The 10,279-nt window shown below is 37.5% G+C and overlaps 1 long non-coding RNA gene across 1 annotated transcript; it reads right to left on the bottom strand.

Annotated features, from left to right (window-relative positions):
* Positions 1-273: 273 nt before the first annotated feature.
* Positions 274-7,368, bottom strand: LOC139130502 (uncharacterized). The gene is made up of 2 exons (XR_011551879.1): positions 7,269-7,368; positions 274-6,702 (listed from the first exon to the last, which is right to left on the bottom strand). It is a non-coding gene; the product is annotated as an uncharacterized lncRNA (long non-coding RNA).
* Between the last annotated feature and the right edge of the window lie 2,911 nt (positions 7,369-10,279).

The raw sequence follows: 10,279 nt of genomic DNA, 5'->3' as shown, positions 1-10,279 counted from the left end.
ATTATGATCCCATGAAGCTTCAAGTATACACATAGATGTATACTTACAATTTTCTTGAAAAAAATAATGCTTTCTATGATAATATATGAATAATATCTCTGACACATTGAAATTGGTGGGATTCAAGTTGATGACCTTGCCATTTGGCACGGAGTATTAATGTGATATTCACGATGGCTTACATCTATTTGAATATATTCCAATACATTGTACAAAACACAAGAGACACACACAGATCATCCCACAATATGACAGAGACAGAAATACATGTAATGTTGTATAAAAGCGTGTTAGGAACTTTTATTTACCATTAAAATATCTGTATTACATTGTAAAAGAGTGATACACAATCAACCAAGTGTTCTTACATATGCAGGCCTTGGAAAACAATAACATATATTTTACTTAATTACAAAGGTGACAATTGCAATGTCATTTGAACTACTGGAGGAATCAATTACATCTTACATCTGTAAGGAAGCTTCAAGTATACATCAGTGTACAGCTGATACAATGTCAATACTACCAACTGGGGATGAGATCTGATTATGATCCCATGTAAATCAGCATGCAGTATTGTGATAAAAGTCTACTGTGTAACAAGAGAATTTCACAATACACAGCTTTAATACTTGGCTGCATATTTTTACAGGCATACCAATGAGCACATAAAGCCTAAGACTGATCATTGTACATAATCTGAAATATTCTGAGGAAAATGATGCATCATACCTATAGCTGCATAAAACAGGTTCACAAAGTTTTCAACACTCAAACATGTTGTTTTTAACCAACTGTACTGGGGTCCACTTGACCTATTCAAAGTATAGGTTGAAATGTTTAGGGGAAGAAGAGTTATGCCAAAAAGTGACCTAGCGGCTGACAGAGTCCTGCTGTGGTGTGCAGAGAATAACTATGTGTGAGACAAATGTGTTGATGAATAATGTACTTGTCGGTTTCAGTGAGTGTTTTTCCAAGAATTTTGGAAAGGTGGACACCCTAATCCATGATGGTTAAAATAGGGGGTCACCGAGTGAGTGAAGCAAAGCAAAGTCACTGAAGGGAAAAGTACTAGGGGGCGTTTTCCAATTGATAATCAATGTCATGAATACATTCATTTCAAAACAACATGGAAACTATCTTTAATGGTTTGTGACATATTGGTATCATTAAAAGTTTTATTTGTAAGCAAGCGTAATGGCAGCTGATAAAGCTCAGCTGTGTTATGTAGAGACTACCTATTTCTGACACTTATGATGAAGAGGGTGGAAATCTTTGATAGCTCATTTAAGGACAGCTGTAAAAATACACAATGTCACAATAGGATCATCCGTAAGAACATGTCTGCCAAATATTAAAGCTATCAGATGAGCAGTTTTTGAGAAAACAAAGTTTTTCACAAAAAATGGCAAAAACGGCCCCAAATAATACATGTTTGAGTCATGGCTAAGGACATGAAAAAATTGTAACAAAATGGTCGCCATGCGGCAATATTGGATCATATTGTAACACAAATTGATGTGCATATGTGTGATATAGGTCAATGTCCTTGTACCAACTTTGAATAAAATTGATGTTGAAAGTGCCCGATTTTTGGCTCCGTACATGAAATAATTATAATCAAAGTGAGACTTGAGTGGACACCGTGGGTCATCAGTATGTATTAGGGAGATGGTGCAGTGGCAAAGAATGTGAAATTTTCAGAAGAGTTACTTTCAGAATGTGCTTAGGAATACAATTCAGAATAACATTCAGACACTCACTATGTGAGATAATATTCTGTATATTCCAGAAGAGTCCTTTCAGAATGTGCTTTAGAATACAATTCAGAATAATATTCAGACACTCACTATGTGAGATAATATTCTGTATATTCTAGAAGTAACAAGTCATTGACAATGACATAGTCCCCACTTGTAATAGGAGTATTAGTCTTGATGGGGCAGGGAAATGAGGTCATTAAGAAGTATCACTGGAGTGTATATGTTCAGATCTATGGACACATAGGTCTATGTCATTGTTCCCATTTTGAAACAAGAGGCATGTCTAAGTTATGGTTCTAAATCGGGAAAAAAGATCAGACCTCCAGCTGTATTGGCCTGCCAAGAAATACATATGTGCATAATAAATGAGGTACAAGATGTGACATCTTAAGGTCTACTATCCTATCAAAATTGAAGCGTAAAGAACTTGTGGTTACTGAGTTATGCATATATATGCATATTCAAGGTCAAAGGTCATCAAGGTCACGTGACATTTTGCGAAAAAAAAACCATTGTATTGCTAATTAATCCATATATGCCAAAATTCAGACCTCTAGCTCTATTGGCTTGCCCACAATTATATATGGGCATAATTAATGAGGTAAAGCATGTGTTGTCATAAGGTCTCCCATCCTACTAAATATAAAGGACATAGCACTTGTGGTTACTTATTTATTGACATAATCGTGTATTTTAGGTAAAAGGTTATCGAGGACACATGACATTTTGTCAAAAAATTTCTATCCTATAGTCTGTCCCTATATACTAAAAATCATACATTTACCTCTATTGGCTTGCTCAAAATTAGATATGCACATAATTAATGAGGTACAATATGTGGCGTCATAAGGTGTCCCATCATACCAAATATGAAGGGTGTAGCACTTGTGGTTCCTGAGTTATGGACAAATATGTATATTTGAGGTCAAAGGTCATTGAGGTCACGTGACATTTTTTCAAAAAAATTGTATTGCTAAGTTATCCCTACATACCAAAAATCAGACCTCTAGCTCTATTGGCTCGCTCAAAATTAGATATGTGCATAATTAACGAGGAACAATATGTGGCGTCATAAGGTGTCCCATCATACCATATATGAAAGGTTTAGCACTTGTGGTTACCGAGTTATGGACAAATATGTATATTTGAGGTCAAAGGTCACGTGACATTTTGTCAAAGCGTATGAGATATCTGCATGAACGGATGGACTCACATGGATGGACTAACGGACTGACATGACCCAATCTATGAGCCCCCTGGACTTTATCTGTGGGGACTAAAAACTGTGTCACTGCATCCTTTTTGCAATATGAATACGATGAGAAACTAAATTTTTATTTTTCTTGGCCTTATACATGGGAGTCTATGGACTGCCTTATACATGGGAGTCTATGGACTGCCTTATACATGGGAGTCTATGGACTGCCTTATACATGGAGTCTATGGACTTCCTACTGGAGTCTATGGACTGCCGTATACATGGGAGTCTATGGACTGCCTTAAACATGGGAGTCTATGGACTGCCTTATACATGGGAGTCTATGGAGGTGAAAACTAAAAAGTCCTCTAACACGGCCAAATTTGATCGCATTGTGAAACAAATCAACGTGCATCTGTATGAGGTAGAGTACTATCCTTTACCAAGTTTGAACGAAATCGCTCCAGGCGTCTCTGAGATATCTGCGTGAACGAAAAAAGTCATAAAATATGCAAATGAGCAATTAATTAATAAGCCACACCCACCAAAATCTAATCAGATCTAAGTCTCATCATGATAATACCAAATACCAAATTGCATGACATTGGACCTAAGGGTTCTTAAGTTATGAGTGGAACAAAATCTGTCTACGGACGGACGGACGGACGGACGGACAGACGGACGGACAGACGGACACACACACAGACATTGTGGCGACATAGGACACCTTTGGTGCTTCGCACCACGGTGTCCAATAACAAAATGGCTGTCATGCCGGCATATTGGATCATTTCGTGAAACAAATTGACGTGCATATGTATGATATAGGTCAATGTCCTTGTACCAACTTTGAATAAAATCGGTTGAGATGTGCCTGAGTTATGGCTCTGCACATAAAAAAATCGTAACAAAATGGCCGCATGGCAGCCATATTGGATCATATCACAAAACAAATCAATTTGCATATGTATGATTTATGAAGTAATCCTTGTACCAAGTGTGAGTGAAATCGCTCCAGGCATCTCTGAGATATCTGCGTGAATGGACGCACGCATGCATGGACAGACGGATGCACGGACATGGCCAAACCTATAAGTCCCCCGGACGGTGTCCATGGGGACTAAAAAATGACAAGAATTGCCTCAAAATACAAATTTGCATATTTCACTAAAATTTGAACAATTAACCTAACTGAGGTCACCCCAAGTGAAATGCATATAAAATTTCAAAGCAATCAGATAAGCAACTTCAGAGAAATAGATTTTGTGACCAAAAACAGCAAAAAAATACCTAAAATATAGAAATATGCAAATTCTGCACGAGTATCAAATTTCAAAGCAACCAGACAATTTATGTGATTTCAGAGAAGAGCGCAATTGTGATGGATGACGGACGGACGGATGATGGACGGAGGGAGAGATGGGCAATGACGTAAAATCAGCCCATTTGATAAGCTCCGCATTGCTGACAGCAGAGCTAAAAGGCTGACAAACAACAATACATATCCACTCATTAGATTAGCTCTGCTTTGCTGATAGTGAAGCTTAAAAGCAAATTCACCCCCAAAAATGCTAAAAGTTGACGGATGACCAACAACAACACACACCTACCAGGGTACACAAGATAGGCTCATTCACACTAACTGCAGAGCTAAAATAGAAAACAGTTTGATTCCCTGTCTGTTCTTTTGAAGTTATATCCATTAGAATACAAATAAACAAGTGATGATTACATATATAAATCTCTATTTTTCATAAGCTTGTCTGACTGCTAAAGGTGAATTTTGTTGAAATATTTTCACTTATTGCAACATACACCTTCGAGAAAATGGGACAGGCAACTGCTGTGGTTTCTTTGTGTAATCTTAGTAATATTGAAATATATTAAGTTTATTTGCCAAGCGGTCCCCAACAACAATACTTGGTACTTAACATTGAATCTCATGAACGATCAAACTGATGTTCTGAATATGTACACTTTGCTCTGGCATAGCGCGTTGCGAGTAATGAGGGTCGATGATTGCAAGCAATAGTTTTTATCTCCAAAGCCAACTTCAGATGTAGTTTTGAGCTTTTTTTCTTGATAATGGAATGTGACTTGGTGTGCTGTATTCATAAGTTAGTCCCATTTGCAATAATCTGCAACATTCTCTGTATCCTTTTGTCCACAAGTTGACATTGCCTGAAATCCATATCGCACAAGCTTGAAGATATATCTCCTAGGGAGCCATCATTAGTTACAGCCTGGGGGTCAGATGAATGTGAAGGGGTCACCCAAAATATTGAAAGCTATAAGGGGGGTTATTCAAAATGTTGAGAGAAAGAAGGGGGGGTTATTCAATTTTTGGTGCAAATGTATTGAAAACACCTCTCAGATTGCCTACTTCACACATCAATTTCTACAAATTTTACTCAGTAAAATTACACATTGAAAATACCTCTTAGATTACACCAAACTGCACCAATGCACACTACAATTTCTCAAACTTTTCCATGCAAGGGAGGGGAGCAAGCCAAGCGGACACTTTCCCCATCAGCCCTGCATGTTCTTCAATCTGTACTTTCAAAGTCTACCCTGTCGGATATCCTAGTGAGGACCCTGTTATGATACCCATACATACAACAAAACTGTATGTGGTTGTATACTGGTTATAGTGTAACCTTTGACATCTATGTTTTGTTGTGACTTTGAATTTCATTTTGTTGGTTTCACCTTGTTCAACCGTCATGAGATAACCAATGATTATCTCGCAGGGTACACAAGGATTTGAATGGTCTTTCCTCTTGCTGTATTTATGTAAATTGTAGAAATACATGTATTGAAATTTAACTTTTCAAAATTGAGTGTGGGGGTCAGTCAAAATTTCCATGTAAGGGAGGGGGGGGGTTACTCAAATTCATCATGGTTTGGGGGGTACTCAAAATTTAGAGTTTCCGACGAAATTCCTCCAACATCTCCTCTCCGACCTGTACTCCGTAAATAATGACAGCTCCCCATGAAATTTGGGCTCCAGTTGCTGTAATTTTTTGATGAATTTTTCACAATTTCTTTTGATATCAACTCCAGTTTTTTGTTCTTCTTCTGGAAGCTCATTGGGAAACAAAGTGTATCATACATGTGCACATTGCAATGTTATTGACAAGTATATGTAAATCTGGGTCCTGATTGACATGTACACCCTCTGGAGCAGAAAAAGAAGTTATAATGGAATGTTTATAAACAATCATCACAAGTGACAACTAGCTACAGGTCCGTTACTATACTACAGAGATCACCATGATACTGAGGGGAGGGCATGAAATAATAATTGTCTTTTCTCAGTGCTCTGAAAGTTGAATTTTTCCTCTCTATGAGCTGGATATATAATTATATAATTATATATCCAGGTATATAATTATATACCTTCAACAGTTCTGTACTAGCTGTATCTGATGATGCTTAGTATTGAGGGTTTTGTCTGTTAAGTTGGCCACTCTTTATCTGTGGTAGGTGCTATGGTTTAGGAGCCTCTGATCCTAACATACACAAATCTGTGTGCTGAGCAGTGTAAGGGTGCACGTCTCTCCACCATACTGACTAATAGGAAATCCTCTACCAAATGGAGGTGCAATCCCACTGTCTTCATCTTGAGACAACTGTCCCTGGTGGTTGGTTCCTTTCTTTGAATGGTAAAATGCTGCCTTATAGTCGGTTTTGGATTTATCCTGCTTCCTCTTCTGCATGGATATACACACCTGTTCCCTAACATAGTAATAATAATAAACTCATGGAAGATAATCATGGACAAATCATGGAAGATAATAATTTCTCTTCACAAAAAGTTAGTTTATTTGTGTGTCACATATCCAAGAATTCTTGTGTAAAGGACCAATAAATTTATTTTTCTCTCCGCTATATGCATGTTTCTCTAACCTAGACATCTAAACCATACTTTTTCCTTCTTGCTCATGTCATATGTAATACAATGTAGATTGGCAACAACCAATGTCCTGCACAGTTTAAGAATGAGGATTGCTGTCACATGCATGTTGTGTATATTCAGGATGAATTAGTGTAAAACTGATGTACCTACATAGTTGCAGCTGGCAATGTCAATTAAAATACAGAAATGTATCACTAATATTTTTGTGAACCTGTGATTCTAAATAGTATTCTTGTAATTGTAAACATGCTAGACATGTGTATAGCTATAAAGACAACTAACATAAAACACTTTGTGCAAGTTACAAGATACCAGTTCCAGCACATCTTTGCAACAGCCACTTGTGTATATATACTGTGGTGCAAGGACTAAAATGGAAATTTACCTGTTTTTTGATCATTTCCATTCATCTTTCGTAATAATGTCATGATCCAAGTCCAATCCCAAGCCCTCCACTTTGTCTTTAATGCTCTTGTCAAGGTCAATGGTATTTCTCATCCTTGATATTGCGCAGCATGCACTGCTGATCCTGAATTGTAAACACATAGACTCGTGATTACTTATAACTCTTTAAATAACAATGATAACCGGAATGATTAAAATACATTTGGTGATGGGATGTACTACAATGAATTGCAAACACTCTGTATGTCCTTAACCCTAATGATGATAAGCATTAGACACATGTAAACATTCTAAATCACGTGTGCATACCAGATGTATTCTCTCATTGGAATATACTTCATCATAACAGTTTTATGGATCCTACGAATGAAGCTACATGTATTGAATGTCTAGTCATGTGCATTTATCATATCATCTGCATTTCACTAGGCAATTCATAGAGTGCCAAGTGGCAAGAAAATTTTTTAGCAAATTCAGCTAAATAAGAGAAAATAACTTTACCAAAAATGTGTAAGCAATGATTATCACAACAAAGTTACTGATTAAATAGTATGGTAGAGGTGTAATACATTTGATCTACTCAAGAGGGTATTTTAAAAAAAGGACTACAAATGTGTATGACAACAGCAGTGTTTCCGCTGCCATTCGCAAGAGCGTGAAATGGGCAAATGAAATGTCTGCAGATTGGGAAATATTTTTCAACTATCCTTCGCCAAACTGGTCTGTGCTATTTTTCAGGGGGCTGATCGAGAGTGGCAGTTAAAGGCAGCGCACTTTTCAATCCCAGGTTCTCGCATTAGTGGAGTTCTTCTCCCAGTCAAACACTTGGCCAGTACGATGTTTGATTTCTATAACATTAATTACACAAACTGATCTCAACCTTTTATCACCTTTTGCTAATCCTGCAAACAGAGTTTATACAAGCGTTTGATTGACGGTCAGTTTAAATCGCCAACAGTCACAACAAACACTCGAATTTCCTAAAAATTGTCTTCTAGTCGCGTTAGACTTTTAATATAACCACAGAGTCCGATCGGCAGCAACTTCACGCTGACCGCTTGGCAGTCTGTCTGCCTTCTTGTGGCCGGGGAAAACTAAAAAGTGGCATTTTCTGGAGCGTGTAACCTTGTGTTGACTGTTTGGTGTCCACTAACACAATGAACGCTGCTATAGCTTTGCGTCCTTTTAAAGGGAGGCTCCACCTTTAAAAGGCAGAGAGACTTTTCAACATCCCTGGCTGGTCATTCTTTCCTTGCTTTAGTGTGCAGTCTCAGAAAACTATTATAATCAGTAACTTATGAAGTTATATGCCATGCTTTCAGATGGCTGCATGCAATGACCTTGTTATTTTATGACAAGTGCTTTGTAAACAATGCTTTAACATAGTCAGGAAATACTGATTGCAGTATATTTTCAAAAACTAAGCAGACAACAGCAGCCAATGACAGCAAGGGTGGTGAATAAAATGAAACCAGTGTTTCAAAAACGTCACCGTAGGACACTACTGCAGCAAACTCAGAGGCAGCTATTAATGAGCACAGTGTGGTAAACTGTCAATTGGATGACGTCCTGAGCCAAACTTCATGCAAATGTTATAACCTATGCAAATACAATGACCCAGGCCTATCAACAAAACAATTACTCAGCATCGCAGGTGACTCTGGACTATCCAGAATACACATACAGGTACCTGCTATGGAAGATGACCCGGCCTATCCTGAATACAATACAGGTACACATTTTTGAAAATGACCTGGGCCTATCCTGAATACGATACAGGTACAGACTGTTTGTATTAATGATAGGCCTTAGTCATCTCCCATTTTGTATTCTATATAGGCCAGCTGATTCATCATACATGTACATACTGTGTGCATGTATGTGTATTGGCTTAGGCCATCCTCCATTGCATATATTATGTGTATTGTGGATATATGTCTGTGCCATCTTCCATACCATGTGAATGCATTTGGATTGAGGATAGGCCCGGGTTATCTTCCATACTGTGTACATGTATTTGTGGATATAGGCTGGGGTCACCTCCTGCCATGATGTGTACACGTACTGAGTAACACTGTATTGTGGATAGGCATTGGTCATAATATTTGCATGAAGATATGCCCAGGATGTTGTCCTGTTGAATGTTTACTACGCTGAACAACAAGCAGCACACTGCGACATGCTAAGTCGTGTTCGAGTACAATTAAGCAAAAAAGATAATTGCACAGGTTGTCCGCAGAGTTGCAGGGTAGTAGTAGTTACAAAAAAGAAAGTGTACCAGGAATAGTTTGTTGAATTTCCATGACTAGTGTTTTAATAAGAGAAGAGTCAGCTTTTTTTTTCTGTAAGACATATAAAGTGGCCAGACAGGATATTTTAAAATACATGTATACACCCAGTTTGATTTTGAAACTATTAAGCATTTACTGCTTGGAGTACACCTTCTTTAAGTGAACAGTTGGTTTAATAATCAGACTCTGTGATTGGAGAACTGAAAGCACTTGATGATTGAGGCAGAAGCTATGGATCTTTCAAAGGAAACATCTTGAAGTTACCCTGTCAATGATGCAATACTTGTAATACATCTTGATACATTTACAAAAGTGCAAAATTAAGTCACATAAGTGTGTGGCACACAGGAAATAAATTTGTTGTGAATGTTATTAAGAAAGCAGTTTGTTCCATAAAAAATAGTTGTTTATTTTCATTGCCACTAATTATCAGTCGGTCAGGATGAGTCCTACTTAAATTTTTAAATCACAAATGTCCAATGGACCTGAATTTTCTGAAGAATTATTGGACCAGTTTAATGTCATCTTGCCACTGTAGCAACTGATAGGACCCACCTGAGTATATATATACAACTGTCAGTTGGATAAAAATCATAAATGCAATTACATGTAATTTTGATGGCTATAGTTCTGGCTAATCAATTTTGGTCTCAATTAGCCAGAATGGTTTAAGGGAAAATTTACCCAGTGGAAACACTGA

Source organism: Ptychodera flava, chromosome 1, assembly GCF_041260155.1.
Source record: "Ptychodera flava strain L36383 chromosome 1, AS_Pfla_20210202, whole genome shotgun sequence".
Taxonomy (NCBI): Eukaryota; Metazoa; Hemichordata; class Enteropneusta; family Ptychoderidae; genus Ptychodera; species Ptychodera flava.
This window is presented reverse-complemented; position numbering and strand designations above follow the sequence as displayed.